The sequence below is a fragment of the Arvicanthis niloticus genome, chromosome 13, assembly GCF_011762505.2.
Source record: "Arvicanthis niloticus isolate mArvNil1 chromosome 13, mArvNil1.pat.X, whole genome shotgun sequence".
Classification (NCBI taxonomy): domain Eukaryota; kingdom Metazoa; phylum Chordata; class Mammalia; order Rodentia; family Muridae; genus Arvicanthis; species Arvicanthis niloticus.
In genome coordinates this window covers 71,149,534-71,162,367 of record NC_047670.1, presented here as the reverse complement: position 1 = coordinate 71,162,367, position 12,834 = coordinate 71,149,534, and positions in this window count along the sequence as shown.

The window sequence follows — 12,834 nt, the reverse complement described above, 5'->3', positions numbered from 1 at the left end:
TAAAAGGTTAAGCCAAGAAATCTGGTATCTAACTGGGAAGGGCATCTGTCAGCTGAGGAGATAAGGTGAGAGGTTAAATGTGTATGATGTTGCAGTAGGCACACTTCTATGTAAGGAGAATATTCGAAGCAGACAGCTTTTAGACACTGCAAAAGTGAACAGGAAAGACAGGCATCTTTCTCACCCTACCTGCTCTCCCATACACAGTCTCCTCCTATGAACCACACACTTCAGCAGAGGGGCCCACACTGACACGTCATTACTCCCAAACCCAAGGTCTGTATTGGAGTTTGCTTGTGGCATTGCACACTCTGTGGATCTGGAGAAGTGTTTTCTGCATGACCACTGTGAAGACATCGCGCAAAGTGATTTCCCCGCAGAGAGCACTCCATGCTGTCTGCCTGGCCGTCCTCTCTAACCTGACCCTGTGTTTTCACAGGTTTGCCTTTTGTTGCAGTCATTCAGAATGTAGCGCTGGCTTCTTTCACTTCATAAAAATGCATCTAAGAAATCTCCCTACCCCCATTTCTTTTCATTCCTTCATGGCTCCATCAATAACATCTCGCTGTGTAGTCGTATTGCAATTTATATGTGCGTGTCTTGAGGGTCATTTACAAATAAAACTGCTATTAAGTCATGTGCAGAGTTTTGTGGCCATAGAAGTTTTCACCCTCTGAGCAAACTCCAGACAGCAATCAGTAGATATTATGGTAAGAGTCTGTTTAGATGGTAAGAAACTGCCAAACTGCCTTTCTAAGTTGTACTGTTCCCCATGCCCACCAACAATGAGTGATACTCTCTGCTGTCCGGCATCCTTCTCCTCCACTTGTTATTGTCAGTTTTCTGGAATGGCCCATTTTACAGACACTTAGCAACATCCTACTGGTTAGAACCACCGTGTCCTGACTCTAGGTGGTAGAAAGCATCTCCCGGTGTCTGCCAGCTGTCTATGTACATAATACACACACAGTCCATGTGCATGTGTATACATTTCACAAAATGTCTATAAAGTCTTTGGACTGCTTTTTAAGCTGGGGTGCTTGTCTTCTTGTTTTGAGCTTTAAGCATTCTATGTGCTGGTTCTTTACCAAATATGTCTTTTGAAAATAAGTCCTTCCAGCCCACGACTCCTTGACATGTCCCTGAAAGTATCTCTCAGAGAACGGGAGTGTTTAGTTTTATTGACGTCCAACTTATGGATTCTTCCATCTGTGTCTTTGCCTTTGGTGTTTTACCTAAAAACTTATTACCAAACCCAAAGTCACTCTCTGCTATGTTATGTCCTGATAGTTTTGCACTTTTGCATGTCCTATACATGTCTACTATCCATCGTGCCCTCACTCTGTGAAGTCTGTGAGGTCTTGGTCTACAGAGATGTTTTACTTTGTAAGTGTGTTTAGTCACTGCAGTACTTAGCAGGAAAGTTTTCCATTTCTAACACTGACTATGATATTACATGTAGAAATGTGAGGCGGGAATGTGATGTCTATGTGTGTACATATATGCGTGTATACATGCATATATACACATAAACATGTATACTTACATATATACCCATCTATATAGACACATATATACATATATGCATATGTGCACACATATGTATGTGTACATATATTTATATGTCAGATATATTTGTGTATATGTGTACATACATATACACATACATATATTTGTATATACACACATATGTACACACACAAATACATATATGTGCATGTATGTATGAGTACACACAATTATGAACATCTGCATTTGTGTGAGTATATAGAGGGCACAGATCAATGCTGGGTTTTTCCCTCTATTATACCTCTCTTATTTTTTAAAATAGGCTCTCTCACTGAGCCTGGAGATCACCAGATTAGCCCACAAGTCCAAGGACGTGTTTGTCCCCACCTTCCATTGTAAGGATTTACAGGTGTATTCACAGGCGCATGCCTCCTCCACACCTGGCTTTCACCTGGGTGCTGGGAATCCACACTTCTGTCCTTGAGTATGTAGCAAGCTCGCCCTTAACCCACTGAGCTGCCTTTCCAGCCCAGATGTAGAATTTTTAAAAGTTTTCTGGCTATCCCAGGCTTCTGTGATGTATAGATGTGACTTTACCAAATGCCCTATTGACATAATCATGTGATTCTTTTCTTCTTGGAGATAAATTAGCTGCTGCCTTTGATCAGGACAGACTCTATGTTAATACAGCAGGGACATGAAGGGGCTTCTGGATATAAGGTGCAGAAACTGGCTGGGGAATCGGGTGGGCATTGCTGTTAGATTAAATATCTGAGGAAAATAGTATTTTACATTCTCAGAAGGAAATACAAGAAAATGTCTCTATGACTTTGGGATAAGGGTGGGTTTTTAATCAGTATGTCCAAAAATATTGCTAAGCAAGACAACATGAAACTGGAAAAGTTCTAAATGTGTCACTAAAACCAGTAAAAAGACAGGTACCAGAGGGGAAGAGATGTTAGCAAAACATGAAACTGGGAACTGATTTGTATCTATAAGTAAAATGTTCTTACAAATCAAGGGGAGGGGTGGTAAAAATTGAATCAAAAAAATTAGACAAAAAGATAGGAATGTACCAGGTCAATTAACCAAGGAATATCCAAGGTAATCAGCAGAGATATGCAAATCAAAACTTCTGGGGGTCTTGAGAGATGGCTTGGCAGTTGAGAACACTAGCTGATATTTGAAATGAGTTGTATTGGCTTCTCAGTAGCCACATCAGGGCTCACAACCATCTATAGCTACAGTCCCAGCCGACACAGTGCCCTCTTCTGGCTTCTGCAGGTACTGCATGCATGTGGTACACAGACTTGCATGTAGGCAAAAACACCCATACATGTAAAAGAAAAGTAAATAAGGTTTTTGGTGTTTTTTTTAATGAGCCAACAATTCTAAGTGTTGACTAATCTCACCAGTGTAGTGATTATGTTCCTAGATCTACCATTCTCCTATAAAATTATCCGAAGTATTGAAAAATTTGTGGACATTCTCTGAAATAAGATATTGTTTTTTTATTATGAAGGCTTCATCCCCAAGTTGCCCTTACTTGCTGTATTCAGATGGAGAGACTCATAGTCCATATTCTCATACAGAGTATAAATAGAGAAATTCAGGGTCTTTCTCGCTTAAGCAGCAGAATACAGATATGTCTCCACAATTTTTTTTCAATACAACTATTTCTATTTTAAAAAAATCACAAATGCTCCAAACAGAAGAGGTCACATCTCAGAATGCCATGCATGGATGAGTGCCTGGCACGTAACATTAAACTTGCCTGTCTCCACAGATCCGCTGTTAATAGGATGGATGGGCCAGAGGGGGGGGCCAGGGATGGGTAGGGGAGATACCTTGTTAGCTGTTGCATCTGGCCTTGCAATTATGTACCTACTTAGATATTTTTAAAATCTAGTCCTTTCCAGAATATTTCCACTTTATTGAATGTTGGTGCTGATGAGTGCATTGCTTTTTGGTGTAGGTATGGGATTGGGGGTTGGGAGATAGGAGATAGGGTTTAGGGTTGGGGACACAACACATGACCAAATGCCCAAGGGACATTTCATTCCATTTCTGAACTCTATAGAGCACTCATTTTGAATTAAGGTAATCCTAGGGAAAGAATATGGGTTTGTTGTTATTGTTTGTTTGGTTTTTGAGGGTTTTTTTTTAACCCCTTTTCCTATCTTCCAACCCGATTTCATTCTTCCCTTAGCAGAAGGTCTAACCTGCTCTATCTTTCCCTCCTCTGCCCAGGCAATGCAGGTGGCTGTATTCTGACCACATCCTTGTTTGTTTGTTTGTTTGTTTGCTTTTGTTTTTGGTTTTTTTGTTTGCTTGTTTTTCCAGACAGGGTTTCTCTGTGTAGCCCTGGCTGTCCTGGAACTCACTCTGTAGACCAGGCTGGCCTCAAACTCAGAAATCCGCCTGCCTCTGCCTCCCAAGTGCTGGGATTAAAGGCGTGCGCCACCACTGCCTGGTGTTCTGATCATGTCCTTGTCTGTGGCTGTCCATCTCACACTTCTCCTATTCTAGCCGACACGGTGACTTGTTTTCTCTCTGTCTTCCAGTTCCAAGTCAAATTTCTTTCTTTCTTTCTTTTTTGTTTATTGTTTGTTTTTGCTTTTGCTTTTTGTTTGGTTTGGCTTGGTTTGGTTTTGAGACATTTCTTTAAGTGTTTCTCAGCCATCTGAGATTCCTCTGTTGCGAGTTCTCTTTTTAGCTCCATATCCCATTTTTAATTGGGTTATTTGGATTGTCGGTGTCTAGCTTCTTGAGTTCTTTATATATTTTGGATATTGGCTCTCCATTAGATGTAGGGTTAGTGAAGATCTTTTCCCAATCTGTAGACTGTTGTTTTGTCCTGACAACAGTGTCCTTTGACTTACAGAAGCCTTTCAGTTTCGTGAGGTCCCACTTACTAATTCTTGGCCTTAGTGCCTGAACCATTGGTGTTCTGTTCAAGAAGTTGTGTCCTGTACCAACAAGTTCAAGGCTATTCCCTACTTCCTGTTCTATTAGATTAAGTGTGTCTAGTTTTATGTTGAAGTCTTTGATCCCTTTGGACTTGAGTTTTGTGCAAGGAGATAAATATGGATGTGTTTGCATTCTTCTATATATGCAGACTTACAGTTAGGCCAGCACCATTTGTTGAAGGTGCTTTCATTTTTTTTTTTCCACCACATGGTTTTGGCTTCTTTGTCAAAAATCAAGTGTCTGTAGGAGTGTGGCTTTACTTCTGGGTCTTCGATTCAATTTTGGGTTTTTCAAGACAGGGTTCCACTGTGTAGCCCTGGCTGTCCTGAAACTTGGTCTGTAGACTAGGCTGGCCTCGAACTCACAGAATTCTGCCTGCCTCTGACATACTGGGATTAAATGCATGAGTCAACATCACTCAACTTCTTTCCTTTATTATCTATGTTCTCCATTATTTTTAGGGCTCAATGTAGAAGAACAACAAATGGCACTCAAGCTCCTATAGGAGTTCAGCCAGCCCTGGAATCAGACTAGAACTCAGAACTGTGTGCAGGCTTAGGTGAGTCTCTCTCTGAGCTTTGTTCCTTTATTCCTTCGACAGTTATCTCAATGGATGCTTTGTCTGGTTTGGGAAGAAATAATGTATGCAAAATACCTGCTGTTTAACAAGTACTAAATAAATACTATCTGTTATTGTTGCTCGACTAACTGTCATTTCTATCTGCAGACAACCCCAGCCCCCAGCCCCCAGCCCCACCTCACCTCACCTCACCATCACCCTTTTCTCCAGCAGAACACTGACCTATAACCCAAATAGCTTATTCTCTTGGCCAAGGTGAGATGGTACCACCCAGAAAAGAGAAGAAGACAGAACCTGTCTCATCCTCTCGACCCTATGAGTCATATTATTTTGGTTAAAAAAAAAAAGCAATTACAGCTAAGTGGGATGGGAGAGTCGTACAGTCAACCACCCTTCCTGCCTACAACAAATGCATAGAGATGTTTGTCAAAACTTGAAGACTGTAGGTGCTATAGTTATCCCGAGACCTAGTCCTCCTTCCAGATGCCTCTGCATGTCTCACTATAACAACAGCAAGTGTCCCCAGACCACGGGTCCTTGCAGATGCAATCCTTGGCTAGCTGAACTGCAGAACCTTCTCTTCACTGGCACTGGTTCAGTTCTCTGCAGAATTCAGTGCCCTTGGGGGATGAAACTTGGCTGAAACTCACAGACAAAAGTCCACTCCTGTTCCAGAATAGAGAGGAAAACCAGACCTGGAAGGGTCTGGGCCAAAGGAACTCAGAAAGCCTTTCTCTTGGGTCAGCCCTTTCCCTCAGCCCCGGAGCCTCCCATTGCTGCTGGTTTGCCTGTGACCTCTCAGAAGAGCTTCGTTTTCTCAGCATCTTGGGCCATGCTGGCTCACCCTCATGTCAGGATTCTATTGCATTAATAATAAGCCCCAAAACCGTGGTCACTGTGGAGGAAAAAATAAAAACAAATGCATCTTGATACTTTAGTCAAGTATGCGTAACTGAATCCCAGTTCCGATCAACATCTACCAATAATCATTGGTTCAGAATATCATCTACTGTAACCGGTATTACATAAAGACATTTTATTTAAAACTGTACTGGCCTTTTCAGAGCAGTTGAATGACTCATGTGGGGAGTCAGCATGTAAGTATGCTCCATCTGTGGGGAGGAAGGCAGTGGTCAGAGTGGACAGTAATCATGTATGTTCTAAAACACGCTTGGGAGCGTGTGCTTATGTGTGTGGATGGGTGAGACCTCAGGTGTGCTTGTATGCTTATATTGGGTTGGATGTGTTGTACAGACTGGTGTATGTGTGTGTGTGTGTGTGTGTGTGTGTGTGTGTTTGCACATGTGTGTTTAGCCAGAGCTATAATTACAGGGTTACTAAGGATGTGAGGTATATAGTTAAGATTTTTGTCAGCACTTTTATTGTTAATACTTAGAGAGATTAGTCATCCTATTTGCTCCTTTTTAATGCCAAAAATGGAAGACAGCTGTTTGTGCACTAAAATCCCCTTTTTAAAAGATAGTTCTTTCTGTTTGTCAGGCATATTTTGCCCCTGGGGAAATGTATTTTTAAATTGCACCGTCAAATGAAGTGAGTCGGAAGGATTACTTTGGCCATTACTTGTAAATAATAAGGAAGATTTAACATGGGGGGAAACGCTGCTAAGGGTGACAGGAAATATCTGGCAGCACTCATAAATACTCAGTGCCCCCCTCCTATGGGAAGGCTCCCTCAGAATACTCAGTCCCTAGATTCATCCTAAGGCTGAGATCAACAAGAAGTTCAGCGGTGGCCACATTGGAAAAGAAAAGGTTGGGATTGGTGGCTTGCATAAGATCCAGTCACCACCAGGACAGGGAGACACCTTTTGTGAGACAGCCTCAGTCAAGCAAATCCAAACCCAGTGCTTGTTGCTACCCTAGAGTTAGTTATTCATTTTCTCACTATAAACTTCCAGAATTCGTTTCCACCGGCGCATATTCAATATTTACGATTAAACAGACCAGAAACTTAGAAGCTTAATTAAATTTTAAACAAATCCCATATTTATCATTTGTTCTTTGTTCCAACTTGTCAGGTTCCTCCGACAGAGGTAATATTCATCTGTCCTATATGGATGTTTTGAAGACATCATTCATTTTATTCCAGGGGCAGTTAAGTCATTTTTCTCTGCAACTCAAACAATGACCTAATAGGAAATCTACTGGGCTGCTTTGTATAAGTGGTGTCTTCTTAATCCCATAAAATAGCCCCAACTCTTAATCAGGATGCATTGTTATTACTGAGGTAAACTCTAAAAGCATAAGACAACTGAACCATCACAAAGCAACACACCAAAGATGTCTGCGGAATACAGTTCTGAGAAACTCAATGCGCAACTGCTGGCTTTCCGGCTGCTGGTGTCATTGGCTTCCAAATCTCGTCAGATTCCTCTCAGGAGTCCTCCACACGAGTAAGGAAGCAGTGCAGCAACAGTACAGGGCCTGGTCATCTACCTAGTGACTGTTTCTCTGGCTGGCCTTTGGACGGCAGTGACTCCATCCTTCTGCAGTTCTGCGGCTCCTGGGCCTGGGCCTGAGTCTCGTTTTCCTTTCTTCGTTGTCCTTCCTCCACAAGCTTGTTCCAGAGGCTGATTCCTGAACTCTGTAACCCACAACACCATCAAATTGTTAGAAGAAGTGGAGAGGAAGTTGGGCTCAGGACTATGGAGACGTGTTGGGAGGAATGTTGAGTCCCCCTGCCTTAAATGATGCCTGCCTTTGGAAAGCTAAGGAAGACCAGGGAATGAGCTAAAGAAGATGAATCCAGCATAGTCCACGGAAGAAGGGACAGAGGAGAGACTATGAAAGAGAACTTGGTAGTGTTGTACTCAGAAAAGTTCAACTGAGTCCTAGCTCGCTCCTCAATGACCCATGTGACCCTGCGGGTAGGTCACTCCACTTCCTTGGACTTCCTTTGCTCCTGATTCCCCTGCCCTGCCCCACTGAACAAGGAGCCAAAGTGCAGTGAGATGGTACACGTGAAGGTAGGTTATTGGCCTAACCACCTCGAGAGAACCTAAAGTGTTATTATCACATGGCAGAGGCTAAGAGGAAGCGTGTGTGAGCATGACTGAAGAACACCCAACATTCCCCAGATGCTAACGGTGGGTGGGGCTCACTCACTGACAGTCAACACCCAGCTTTACCTCCTGAGGCTGAGGCAGACACTGTGCACCCACTCCGTGGGTTTTTACTTTCGAGGTGTCTCAGTTGTTCACCTCACTTTCTCCTTGCAACATTTGATCTATTGATCAAACCCGCGCACTCGTCACGTACGTGTGGAGTGGAGTTAAACTGATTTCAATCATTTATTCCTTCTCATTCCTTATGGTGACTTTCACAAACCGTGTTCTAAAACACCAAGCACTAAAAGAGATTACCCTCGGTGACCGTGAGAGACTCTCACGAGATGTTAAAAACAACGGTCCAGCCACCACAGTCCACAGAAGGACACATGAAAATAAGTGTTTGTGGATGTCAGTCCATGTTTCATGAGTTTACTCCAGAAGCAATTCTTCAGTCCTGAAGGTCATGCTTGTGTGGTGTCATCTTGAAAATTAACTGTCTTTTAGACGTGATGACCAGGGACAGCCATTGTCTCCTCCTGCCCTGCTCACCTTTTGTTTTTCTCTGATACCTGGATCACCTCCCATACTTTGATTCATGTTTGATTGAACCCAACAAATCTCTCCCTCTCCCTCCTTTCAATTCGGAGGTAACTGCCAATCAGAATAATTATGGTTCTGATCTCCAAGGACCAGTCCCAGTGTGGGCTCCATCAACAACAGTTAATCGGAGCGATTTTTAGATGTGTGCCCAGAGTGGACTATCTCATCTTCTGTAGACTCGGCAGAGGGCTGGTGTGAGCGCGAATCTATTGAGGTCAAACTCCTCTTTATTCATATGTGGAAGGCTCTCGAAGAGGTGGGAAAAAACAGGATCAAACTGGAAAGGGGAGAAGAGAGGCAATAAGAAAGAAAGAAAGAAAGAAAGAAAGAAAGAAAGAAAGAAAGAAAGAAAGAAAGAAAGAGAAAAGAGAGGAAAAGGAAGAATCCTGTGGTAGAGAGATAGGGTGGGGAAGGAGGGAAGAGAGAGGGAAAGGGAGAGAGAGATAGAAAGAAGAAAAGAGAAAGGTAGAGAGACAGAGGGCCACAACGCAGACATGGTTCGGGATTGGCCAGATAAAAGGACTCAGTGCTGGGTTGACACACTTAGTAAGCTTTGAACGAGTATTAAGAAAACATGTTTGGCCATAGAGAAAATAGTTTCTCGTCTAGACGGGATGGAACAAAGACCCACAGGAAATCTTACAATCATTAACTTGTAAATGTTTGAATTCTGCAAAATAAGGGGCATCGTTATTTTTCCTGTTCTTATGGTTCAGTAAGTGAAAAGATTCCTCTGTCAAATACCATGTCTTTGTGAGGGTCAGCCACCCAAGCATCTTACCTCAGGAGTGCCAATGAACAAACACACTAAGTGTGGAGACTCCCAAGTTACTTCCCCAAGGCTATTGCTAAGGTCCCATGACAAAGTAGGAAGGGACATTTGTCTTGGGCAGTCTCCTTCTAGACACTTTTAATCCTCTGTGACATCCCAACCTCAATGTTCTCCACAGTTCCTGTACAATAAAACTAGCTTCAAAGACCAATTTAACATCTCTGCTAGAGTTGTAAAGTCCAGTAGACTTAATGATCTGATTGCTCCCTCCCCCCCCCTCTCTCTCTCTCACACACACACACACACACACACACACACACACACACCTCCTAAAGGTCATTTAAGACAAAGCAAGAAAGTAAGACCTGAAATCACAAAGGGACTGTCTGGTTCTGGACCTTCCAGCCCAGCTTTCCCATACAAGAAACTTCGTAATGGGCAACACTGGTGGGCAGGGTCCGAGGGACATCCTTGCCGTGGAGAGGGGGTCCAGTGCTCATGCAGGGAGCCTAGGCTGCCAGGCTTAGAATCCCTGAAGTCTAGCTGTGGGGGCCCCTGTGAGAAACCAGTCTGTTTAAGTCTGTTTTGCTTCTGTTTATCTTTTTTTGCTTCCTGAAAAATAAAGATAGTTTGGCTATCTCACTCACTCAAATCACAAGATGTTTCCAAGGCTTCTGTCAATACATATGAAAAGAGTAAACGTATTACTATTCCACAACATATATATTACTATAATAACAACATAGTTCTCATTAACAAACTAACACACATGTGCATGACATCGGGTAACTAAAAATGGTCATCACTGATCAGCTGTGACCCCACTATAGAATTATAGACTGCTTCAAGCCAGATTTACTTTTTTTTTTTTTTTTTTTTTAAGAATTTCTGGGTATTTTCTAGGTCTAGACCAACAATGTCATACTGTTTCAGTCTTGAGCACCAACCCGACAGAGTGGCAGCAGCCATGGCCAGACACAGCCATAACAAAAGGCTCAGTGACTGACAATGTCTGCCATGGCCAGGCACAGCCATAATAAAAGGCTCAGTGAGTGACTGATAATATCTATCATGGGTGAAGAAGGGGAAAATGGTCATACGAGTATTTCTTTTCTTTCGGCATAAGGCATATCTTCCCTGCTTCTGGAGGCTGAAACTACAATTCCCTCTGCAGAAACGCAGTCCCCTGCAAGGCAGCTGGGTACTTTGACCTCACAGTAGAGCATTTAATCTAACCATCTCTTGACAGGTTTATGCATGGGGCCACCGAGAATTTCGTGGGGAGGTGCCACAACAAAGAATCATTGTTCAGAATTTCAATTTGGAGGACTTTGTAGTTTTTAACACTTCTCTAGCAACCATGGAAGAGGGGTCCATAGGGAAACGGAGACGAGAGGAAATGAAAATAAACCCGATCTTGTGATTGCCTTCAGCCGTGCACATCTAGCTCCTTAAAATCAGGCACAAAGCAGAGTCTGTTTCACTTACTGGTGTCTGGGTTAGGTAGTCTCCTATCTTTACAACCTACACAATCCCAGCACATCCTGCCATTGGAGATTTTCCTACCCCTCTTTAATAATTTCTAAAAGTCGGTTTATTCCAAGGAAGACGACAAATCAAACTTGAGGACAATCTGTTGGTAGAAGCTACAAATCTTTCCCACAATTCTGAGGTTGCAAACCCAGAGCACTTGCAAGCTCTCCACACGAGGACACTCGGAGCTTCTAGACTGTCTGCCCATGCCTACCTGCCATCCACACTGCCTGCCATCTGCACTGCGTTCTGAGAAAGAAGAGGAGAAACTTATCTTCATTCATAACCTCAGCGTCATCGATGACACTGTCCAGACACCTCATTAATCACTGCGAGGTCTGGTCAAGAAACTGAGTTTCCAGATGAGTATGAAACGTGGTCTCTGGCTTCGGCACCAATGCTAACCCTTCAGTTAGCATCCTAGCCAGCGAATGCCAAGCTGAAGAAGTGGGCGTGGCCCAGATTGGTAAACCAAGGGCTGACTTAAGGACGTGGCAATGAAGTCTATAGCTGCTTCTTTCTTTTCAATACCTTGTTCGAGCATCAACAGTACTTACTTAGCGAGGGGATGAATACTAACTTCTGCTCTGCCTTTTAAAGGCAGAAGGTTTCCTGGGCAGATCATATTAGCTTGTCTCCAGAGCGACTGTTCATGAAGGTGTCAAGATCAGAAACACACATACCCACCCTCCCTCTGCCCCACATGCCCCAGGAAAGCAACTCATAAGACCTATTCTTTGTAGCATGACAGTTGCAAGCCACATCAAAACAGAGGACAGCAATGGCTCTCTTTAGTACTACTCTGAAGGCACTCCTAGCTTCTCTCCATGCCTCTCAAATACATATCTCTGTGCCAGATCCTTTACTGATGACCAGGCACGTAGTAAGTGCTGGACACTGCTCTGTGAGCATTGCCAGTGTTCAAAGCATACCATGCCATTAACTAAAGTCACATTCCTATCCCATCCTGTCTTCTTCTCAGTGACCGTGGAAGCCATGTTCTCTTAAGAGTTTCCTGCAATATCTGGCACCTCCCGGCCTCTGCCCATTCTTGATCCCCATTCTCCACTTTTTACTGCTAATCTGCACGTATTCCCGGCCTCCTGCATTGGGTCACCACTAGAACCACCCTCTCTTAACTATTGCTGCCCTCCTAGCTGGTGTCCTGCCACCATCCCATGCCCCATATCAGACCGTAGAGTAATTCTGAAACATCTTATCATAAACCCTCTATCTGAGATGCTTTACTGGCTCCCCTCCTTGTCTGAAGAAGAATAGCTTGCTCTATTTTCTTCATGTCACCTCTGTTTGTCTCTCTAGCTTCACATGCTACTCCAAACCTATCATCCACAGTACTGGCTGTTTTATGTCAACATAACACAAGCTGGAGTTATCACAGAGAAAAGACCCTCTCTTGAGGAAATGCCTCCATGAAAACCAGCTGTAAGGCATTTTCTCAATTAATGATCAATGGGGGAGGCCCCAGTCCATTGTTGGTGGAGCCATCACTGACTGAACTGGTAGCCCTGGGTTCTATAAGAAAGCCCGCTGAGCAAGGCATAAGGAAAAAGCACCAGTGAGCAGCACCCCTTCATGGCCTCTGCATCAGCTCCTGCCTCCAGGATCCTGGCCTGCCTCTGTTCCTATCCTGACTTCCTTTAGTGATAAAAAGCAAAGTGGAAATGAAAGTTGAATAAACCCTTTTTCTTCCCAACTTGCTTTTTGGTCATGTTATTTCATTATAGCCATAGAAATCCTAACTAAGACATCCATGGTACCTTCTGGAAGCTTTGTAGCTCT